We start from the raw sequence: 9,591 nt of genomic DNA on the forward strand, positions 1-9,591 counted from the left end.
AGACTTAGAGCCAAGTGAGCTCCTACTTCCATGGGCATTATTCCTCCCCGGGACTTGCCGCCAAGTCTGGCCGGGGGACAGTGACACTTGGCCGGGTAGGCGAAGTGGCTTCTCCCGCTGACTTGCCCCTTTGGAAGTAGGAGCTCCTACTTCCATGGGCATTATTCCTCCCCGGGACTTGCCGCCAAGTCTGGCCGGGGGACAGTGACACTTGGCCGGGTAGGCGAAGTGGCTTCTCCCGCTGACTTGCCCCTTTGGAAGTAGGAGCTCCTACTTCCATGGGCATTATTCCTCCCCGGGACTTGCCGCCAAGTCTGGCCGGGGGACAGTGACACTTGGCCGGGTAGGCGAAGTGGCTTCTCCCGCTGACTTGCCCCTTTGGAAGTAGGAGCTCCTACTTCCATGGGCATTATTCCTCCCCGGGACTTGCCGCCAAGTCTGGCCGGGGGACAGTGACACTTGGCCGGGTAGGCGAAAGTGGCTTCTCCCGCTTACTTGCCCCTTTGGAAGTAGGAGCTCCTACTTCCATGGGCATTATTCCTCCCCGGGACTTGCCGCCAAGTCTGGCCGGGGGACAGTGACACTTGGCCGGGTAGGCGAAGTGGCTTCTCCCGCTGACTTGCCCCTTTGGAAGTAGGAGCTCTTACTTCCATGGGCATTATACCTCTCGAAGACTTAGAGCCAAGTGAGCTCCTACTTCCATGGGCATTATTCCTCCCCGGGACTTGCCGCCAAGTCTGGCCGGGGGACAGTGACAATTGGCCGGGTAGGCGAAGTGGCTTCTCCCGCTGACTTGCCCCTTTGGAAGTAGGAGCTCCTACTTCCATGGGCATTATTCCTCCCCGGGACTTGCCGCCAAGTCTGGCCGGGGACAGTGACATGTGGCCGGATAGGCCAAGTGGCTTCTCCCGCTGACTTGCCCCTTTGGAAGTAGGAGCTCCTACTTCCATGGGCATTATTCCTCCCCGGGACCTACAGCCAAGAGTGGCCGGGGGACAGTGACACTTGGCCGGGTAGGCGAAGTGGCTTCTCCCGCTGACTTGCCCCTTTGGAAGTAGGAGCTCCTACTTCCATGGGCATTATTCCTCCCCGGGACTTGCCGCCAAGTCTGGCCGGGGGACAGCGACATGTGGCCGGATAGGCCAAGTGGCTTCTCCCGCTGACTTGCCCTTTGGAAGTAGGAGCTCCTACTTCCATGGGCATTATTCCTCCCCGGGACCTACAGCCAAGAGTGGCCGGGGGACAGTGACACTTGGCCGGGTAGGCCAAGTGGCTTCTCCCGCTGACTTGCCCCTTTGGAAGTAGGAGCTCCTACTTCCATGGGCATTATTCCTCCCCGGGACTTGCCGCCAAGTCTGGCCGGGGGACAGTGACACTTGGCCGGGTAGGCGAAGTGGCTTCTCCCGCTGACTTGCCCCTTTGGAAGTAGGAGCTCCTACTTCCATGGGCATTATTCCTCCCCGGGACCTACTGCCAAGTGTGGCCGGGGGACAGTGACATGTGGCCGGATAGGCCAAGTGGCTTCTCCCGCTGACTTGCCCCTTTGGAAGTAGGAGCTCCTACTTCCATGGGCATTATTCCTCCCCGGGACTTGCCGCCAAGTCTGGCCGGGGGACAGTGACACTTGGCCGGGTAGGCGAAGTGGCTTCTCCCGCTGACTTGCCCCTTTGGAAGTTGGAGCTCTTACTTCCATGGGCATTATACCTCTCGAAGACTTAGAGCCAAGTGAGCTCCTACTTCCATGGGCATTATTCCTCCCCGGGACTTGCCGCCAAGTCTGGCCGGGGGACAGTGACACTTGGCCGGGTAGGCGAAGTGGCTTCTCCCGCTGACTTGCCCCTTTGGAAGTAGGAGCTCCTACTTCCATGGGCATTATTCCTCCCCGGGACCTACTGCCAAGTGTGGCCGGGGACAGTGACATGTGGCCGTATAGGCCAAGTGGCTTCTCCCGCTGACTTGCCCCTTTGGAAGTAGGAGCTCCTACTTCCATGGGCATTATTCCTCCCCGGGACTTGCCGCCAAGTCTGGCCGGGGGACAGTGACACTCGGCCGGGTAGGCGAAGTGGCTTCTCCCGCTGACTTGCCCCTTTGGAAGTAGGAGCTCCTACTTCCATGGGCATTATTCCTCCCGGGACCTACTGCCAAGTGTGGCCGGGGAACAGTGACTCTTGGCCGGATAGGCCAAGTGGCTTCTCCCGCTGACTGGCCCTTTTGGAAGTAGGAGCTCCTACTTCCATGGGCATTATTCCTCCCCGGGACCTACAGCCAAGTGTGGCCGGGGAACAGTGACTCTTTGCCGGATAGGCCAAGTGGCTTCTCCCGCTGACTTGCCCCTTTGGAAGTAGGAGCTCCTACTTCCATGGGCATTATTCCTCCCCGGGACCTACAGCCAAGTGTGGCCGGGAACAGTGACTCTTGGCCGGATAGGCCAAGTGGCTTCTCCCGCTGACTTGCCCCTTTGGAAGTAGGAGCTCTTACTTCCATGGGCAGTATACCTCTCGGGGACTTAGAGCCAAGTGTCTTCACCCTTTGGAGGTAGTAGCTCCTACTTCCATGTGCATTATTCCTCCCCGGGACATACTGCCAAGTGTGGCCGGGGAACAGTGACTCTTGGCCGGATAGGCCAAGTGGCTTCTCCCGCTGACTTGCCCCTATGGAAGTAGGAGCTCTTACTTCCATGGGCATTATTCCTCCCCGGGACCTACTGCCAAGTGTGGCCGGGGAACAGTGACTCTTGGCCGGATAGGCCAAGTGGCTTCTCCCGCTGACTTGCCCCTTTGGATGCCCCTTTGGAGTAGGAGCTCCACTTCCATGGGCATTATTCCTCCCCGGGACCTACTGCCAAGTGTGGCCGGGAACAGTGACTCTTGGCCGGATAGGCCAAGTGGCTTCTCCCGCTGACTTGCCCCTTTGGAGGTAGTAGCTCCTACTTCCATGGGCATTATTCCTCCCCGGGACCTACTGCCAAGTGTGGCCGGGGAACAGTGACTCTTGGCCGGATAGGCCAAGTGGCTTCTCCCGCTGACTTGCCCCTTTGGAAGTAGGAGCTCCTACTTCCATGGGCATTATTCCTCCCCGGGACCTACTGCCAAGTGTGGCCGGGGGACAGTGACATGTGGCCGGATAGGCCAAGTGGCTTCTCCCGCTGACTTGCCCCTTTGGAAGTAGGAGCTCCTACTTCCATGGGCATTATTCCTCCCCGGGACCTACAGCCAAGAGTGGCCGGGGGACAGTGACACTTGGCCGGGTAGGCGAGGTGGCTTCTCCCGCTGACTTGACCCTTTGGAAGTAGGAGCTCCTACTTCCATGGGCATTATTCCTCCCCGGGACTTGCCGCAAGTCTGGCCGGGGACAGTGACATGTGGCCGGATAGGCCAAGTGGCTTCTCCCGCTGACTTGCCCCTTTGGAAGTAGGAGCTCCTACTTCCATGGGCATTATTCCTCCGGGGACTTGCCGCCAAGTCTGGCCGGGGACAGTGACACTCGGCCGGGTAGGCGAAGTGGCTTCTCCCGCTGACTTGCCCCTTTGGAAGTAGGAGCTCCTACTTCCATGGGCATTATTCCTCCCCGGGACCTACTGCCAAGTGTGGCCGGGGGACAGTGACACTTGGCCGGGTAGGCGAAGTGGCTTCTCCCGCTGACTTGACCCTTTGGAAGTAGGAGCTCCTACTTCCATGGGCATTATTCCTCCCCGGGACCTCCTGCCAAGTGTGGCCGGGGAACAGTGACTCTTGGCCGGATAGGCCAAGTGGCTTCTCCCGCTGACTTGCCCCTTTGGAAGTAGGAGCTCCTACTTCCATGGGCATTATTCCTCCCCGGGACCTACAGCCAAGTGTGGCCGGGGAACAGTGACTCTTTGCCGGATAGGCCAAGTGGCTTCTCCCGCTGACTTGCCCCTTTGGAAGTAGGAGCTCCTACTTCCATGGGCATTATTCCTCCCCTCGACCTACAGCCAAGTGTGGCCGGGGAACAGTGACTCTTTGCCGGATAGGCCAAGTGGCTTCTCCCGCTGACTTGCCCCTTTGGAGGTAGTAGCTCCTACTTCCATGGGCATTATTCCTCCCCGGGACATACTGCCAAGTGTGCCGGGGAACAGTGACTCTTTGCCGGATAGGCCAAGTGGCTTCTCCCGCTGACTTGCCCCTTTGGAGGTAGTAGCTCCTACTTCCATGGGCATTATTCCTCCCCGGGACCTACAGCCAAGAGTGGCCGGGGAACAGTGACTCTTGGCCGGATAGGCCAAGTGGCTTCTCCCGCTGACTTGCCCCTTTGGAAGTAGGAGCTCCTACTTCCATGGGCATTATTCCTCCCCGGGACCTACTGCCAAGTGTGGCCGGGGAACAGTGACTCTTGGCCGGATAGGCCAAGTGGCTTCTCCCGCTGACTTGCCCCTATGGAAGTAGGAGCTCTTACTTCCATGGGCAGTATACCACTCGGGGACTTAGAGCCAAGTGTCTTCACCCTTTGGAGGTAGTAGCTCCTACTTCCATGGGCATTATTCCTCCCCGGGACATACTGCAAATTGTGGCCGGGGAACAGTGACTCTTGGCCGGATAAGCCAAGTGGCTTCTCCCGCTGACTTGCCCCTTTGAAGGTAGTAGCTCCTTCCATGGGCATTATTCCTCCCCGGGACCTACAGCCAAGAGTGGCCGGGGAACAGTGACTCTTGGCCGGATAGGCCAAGTGGCTTCTCCCGCTGACTTGCCCCTTTGGAAGTAGGAGCTCTCACTTCCATGGGCAGTATACCTCTCGGGGACTTAGAGCCAAGTGTCTTCGCCCTTTGGAGGTAGGAGCTCTTACTTCCATGGGCATTATTCCTCTCCGGGACTTACAGCCAAGTGTGGCCGGGGAACAGTGACACTTGGCCGGGTAGGCCAAGTGGCTGCTCCCGCTGACTTGCCCCTTTTGAAGTAGGAGCTCCTACTTCCATGGGCATTATTCCACCCCGGGACCTACAGCCAAGTGTGGACGGGGGACAGTGACATGTGGCCGGATAGGCCAAGTGGCTTCTCCCGCTGACTTGCCCCTTTGGAAGTAGGAGCTCCTACTTCCATGGGCATTATTCCTCCCCGGGACCTACTGCCAAGTGTGGCCGGGGAACAGTGACTCTTGGCCGGGTAGGCCAAGTGGCTTCTCCCGCTGACTTGCCCCTTTGGAAGTAGGAGCTCCTACTTCCATGGGCATTATTCCTCTCCGGGACCTACTGCCAAGTGTGGCCGGGGAACAGTGACTCTTGGCCGGATAGGCCAAGTGGCTTCTCCCGCTGACTTGCCCCTTTGGAAGTAGGAGCTCTTACTCCCATGGGCAGTATACCTCTCGGGGACTTAGAGCCAAGTGTCTTCACCCTTTGGAGGTAGTAGCTCCTACTTCCATGGGCATTATTCCTCCCCGGGACCTACTGCCAAGTGTGGCCGGGGAACAGTGACTCTTGGCCGGATAGGCCAAGTGGCTCTTCTCCCGCTGACTTGCCCTTTGGAAGTAGGAGCTCCTACTTCCATGGGCATTATTCCTCCCCGGGACCTACAGCCAAGTGTGGCCGGGGAACAGTGACTCTTGGCCGGATAGGCCAAGTGGCTTCTCCCGCTGACTTGCCCCTTTGGAAGTAGGAGCTCTTACTTCCATGGGCATTATACCTCTCGGGGACTTAGAGCCAAGTGTCTTCACCCTTTGGAGGTAGGAGCTCCTACTTCCATGGGCATTATTCCTCCCCGGGACCTACTGCCAAGTGTGGCCGGGGAACAGTGACTCTTGGCCGGATAGGCCAAGTGGCTTCTCCCGCTGACTTGCCCCTATTGAAGTAGGAGCTCTTACTTCCATGGGCATTATTCCTCCCCGGGACCTACTGCCAAGTGTGGCCGGGGAACAGTGACTCTTGGCCGGATAGGCCAAGTGGCTTCTCCCGCTGACTTGCCCCTTTGGAAGTAGGAGCTCTTACTTCCATGGGCATTATTCCTCCCCGGGACCTACTGCCAAGTGTGGCCGGGGAACAGTGACTCTTGGCCGGATAGGCCAAGTGGCTTCTCCCGCCGACTTGCCCCTTTGGAAGTAGGAGCTCCCACTTCCATGGGCATTATTCCTCCCCGGGACATACTGCCAAGTGTGGCCGGGGAACAGTGACTCTTGGCCGGATAGTCCAAGTGGCTTCTCCCGCTGACTTGCCCCTTTGGAAGTAGGAGCTCCTACTTCCATGGGCATTATTCCTCCCCGGGACCTACAGCCAAGAGTGGCCGGGGGACAGTGACATGTGGCCGGATAGGCCAAGTGGCTTCTCCCGCTGACTTGCCCCTTTGGAAGTAGGAGCTCCTACTTCCATGGGCATTATTCCTCCCCGGGACCTACTGCCAAGTGTGGCCGGGGAACAGTGACTCTTGGCCGGATAGGCCAAGTGGCTTCTCCCGCTGACTTGCCCCTATGGAAGTAGGAGCTCTTACTTCCATGGGCATTATTCCTCCCCGGGACCTACTGCCAAGTGTGGCCGGGGAACAGTGACTCTTGGCGGATAGGCCAAGTGGCTTCTCCCGCTGACTTGCCCTTTGGAAGTAGGAGCTCTCACTTCCATGGGCAGTATACCTCTCGGGGACTTAGAGCCAAGTGTCTTCACCCTTTGGAGGTAGGAGCTCTTACTTCCATGGGCATTATTCCTCTCCGGGACCTACAGCCAAGTGTGGCCGGGAACAGTGACACTTGGCCGGATAGGCCAAGTGGCTGCTCCCGCTGACTTGCCCCTTTGGAAGTAGGAGCTCCTACTTCCATGGGCATTATTCCACCCCGGGACCTACAGCCAAGTGTGGCCGGGGGACAGTGACATGTGGCCGGATAGGCCAAGTGGCTTCTCCCGCTGACTTGCCCCTTTGGAAGTAGGAGCTCCTACTTCCATGGGCATTATTCCTCCCCGGGACCTACTGCCAAGTGTGGCCGGGGAACAGTGACTCTTGGCCGGGTAGGCCAAGTGGCTTCTCCCGCTGACTTGCCCCTTTGGAAGTAGGAGCTCCTACTTCCATGGGCATTATTCCTCCCCGGGACCTACTGCCAAGTGTGGCCGGGGAACAGTGACTCTTGGCCGGGTAGGCCAAGTGGCTTCTCCCGCTGACTTGCCCCTTTGGAAGTAGGAGCTCTTACTCCCATGGGCAGTATACCTCTCGGGGACTTAGAGCCAAGTGTCTTCACCCTTTGGAGGTAGTAGCTCCTACTTCCATGGGCATTATTCCTCCCCGGGACCTACTGCCAAGTGTAGCCGGGGAACAGTGACTCTTGGCCGGATAGAACTAGTGGCTTCTCCCGCTGACTTGCCCCTTTGGAAGTAGGAGCTCCTACTTCCATGGGCATTATTCCTCCCCGGGACCTACTGCCAAGAGTGGCCGGGGAACAGTGACTCTTGGCCGGATAGGCCAAGTGGCTTCTCCCGCTGACTTGCCCCTTTGGAAGTAGGAGCTCCTACTTCCATGGGCATTATTCCTCCCCGGGACCTACTGCCAAGTAAGGCCGGGGAACAGTGACTCTTGGCCGGATAGAACTAGTGGCTTCTTCCGCTGACTTGCCCCTTTGGAAGTAGGAGCTCCTACTTCCATGGGCATTATTCCTCCCCGGGACCTACAGCCAAGCTTGGCCGGGGGACAGTGACATGTGGCCGGATAGGCCAAGTGGCTTCTCCCGCTGACTTGCCCCTTTGGAGGTAGGAGCTCTTACTTCCATGGGCATTATTCCTCTCCGGGACCTACAGCCAAGTGTGGCCGGGGAACAGTGAAACTTGGCCGAATAGGCCAAGTGGCTGCTCCCGCTGACTTGCCCCTTTGGAAGTAGGAGCTCCTACTTCCATGGGCATTATTCCTCCCCGGGACCTATAGCCAAGTGTGGCCGGGGGACGGTGACATGTGGCCGGATAGGCCGAGCGGCTTCTCCCGCTGACGTCATCGCTTTGGAAGTAGGAGCTCCTACTTCCATGGGCTTGTTCCTCCCCGGGACTTGCCGCCAAGTCTGGCCGGGGGACAGTGACATGTGGCCGGATAGGCCAACTGGCTGCTCCCGCTGAGCCCCTACTTCCATGGGCTTGTTCGTCCCCCGGGACTTGCCGCCAAGTCTGGCCGGGGAACAGTGACATGCCGCCGGATACGGCCGAGCGGCTGCTCCCGCTGACGTCATCGCTTTGGAAGTAGGAGCTCCTACTTCCATGGGCTTGTTCCTCCCCGGGACTTGCCGCCAAGTCTGGCCGGGGGACAGTGACATGTGGCCGGATAGGCCAACTGGCTGCTCCCGCTGAGCCCCTACTTCCATGGGCTTGTTCGTCCCCGGGACTTGCCGCCAAGTCTGGCCGGGGAACAGTGACATGCCGCCGGATACGGCCGAGCGGCTGCTCCCGCTGACGTCATCACTTTGGAAGTCGGAGCTCCTACTTCCATGGGCTTGTTCCTCCCCGGGACTTGCCGCCAAGTCTGGCCGGGGGACAGTGACATGTGGCCGGATAGGCCAACTGGCTGCTCCCGCTGAGCCCCTACTTCCATGGGCTTGTTCGTCCCCGGGACTTGCCGCCAAGTCTGGCCGGGGAACAGTGACATGCCGCCGGATACGGCCGAGCGGCTGCTCCCGCTGACGTCATCACTTTGGAAGTCGGAGCTCCTACTTCCATGGGCTTGTTCCTCCCCGGGACTTGCCGCCAAGTCTGGCCGGGGGACAGTGACATGTGGCCGGATAGGCCAACTGGCTGCTCCCGCTGAGCCCCTACTTCCATGGGCTTGTTCGTCCCCGGGACTTGCCGCCAAGTCTGGCCGGGGAACAGTGACATGCCGCCGGATACGGCCGAGCGGCTGCTCCCGCTGACGTCATCACTTTGGAAGTCGGAGCTCCTACTTCCATGGGCTTGTTCCTCCCCGGGACTTGCCGCCAAGTCTGGCCGGGGGACAGTGACATGTGGCCGGATAGGCCAACTGGCTGCTCCCGCTGAGCCCCTACTTCCATGGGCTTGTTCGTCCCCGGGACTTGCCGCCAAGTCTGGCCGGGGAACAGTGACATGCCGCCGGATACGGCCGAGCGGCTGCTCCCGCTGACGTCATCACTTTGGAAGTCGGAGCTCCTACTTCCATGGGCTTGTTCCTCCCCGGGACTTGCCGCCAAGTCTGGCCGGGGGACAGTGACATGTGGCCGGATAGGCCAACTGGCTGCTCCCGCTGAGCCCCTACTTCCATGGGCTTGTTCGTCCCCGGGACTTGCCGCCAAGTCTGGCCGGGGAACAGTGACATGCCGCCGGATACGGCCGAGCGGCTGCTCCCGCTGACGTCATCACTTTGGAAGTCGGAGCTCCTACTTCCATGGGCTTGTTCCTCCCCGGGACTTGCCGCCAAGTCTGGCCGGGGGACAGTGACATGTGGCCGGATAGGCCAACTGGCTGCTCCCGCTGAGCCCCTACTTCCATGGGCTTGTTCGTCCCCGGGACTTGCCGCCAAGTCTGGCCGGGGAACAGTGACATGCCGCCGGATACGGCCGAGCGGCTGCTCCCGCTGACGTCATCACTTTGGAAGTCGGAGCTCCTACTTCCATGGGCTTGTTCCTCCCCGGGACTTGCCGCCAAGTCTGGCCGGGGGACAGTGACATGTGGCC

Source organism: Engystomops pustulosus, unplaced genomic scaffold (assembly GCF_040894005.1).
Source record: "Engystomops pustulosus unplaced genomic scaffold, aEngPut4.maternal MAT_SCAFFOLD_454, whole genome shotgun sequence".
NCBI classification, from domain to species: Eukaryota; Metazoa; Chordata; class Amphibia; order Anura; family Leptodactylidae; genus Engystomops; species Engystomops pustulosus.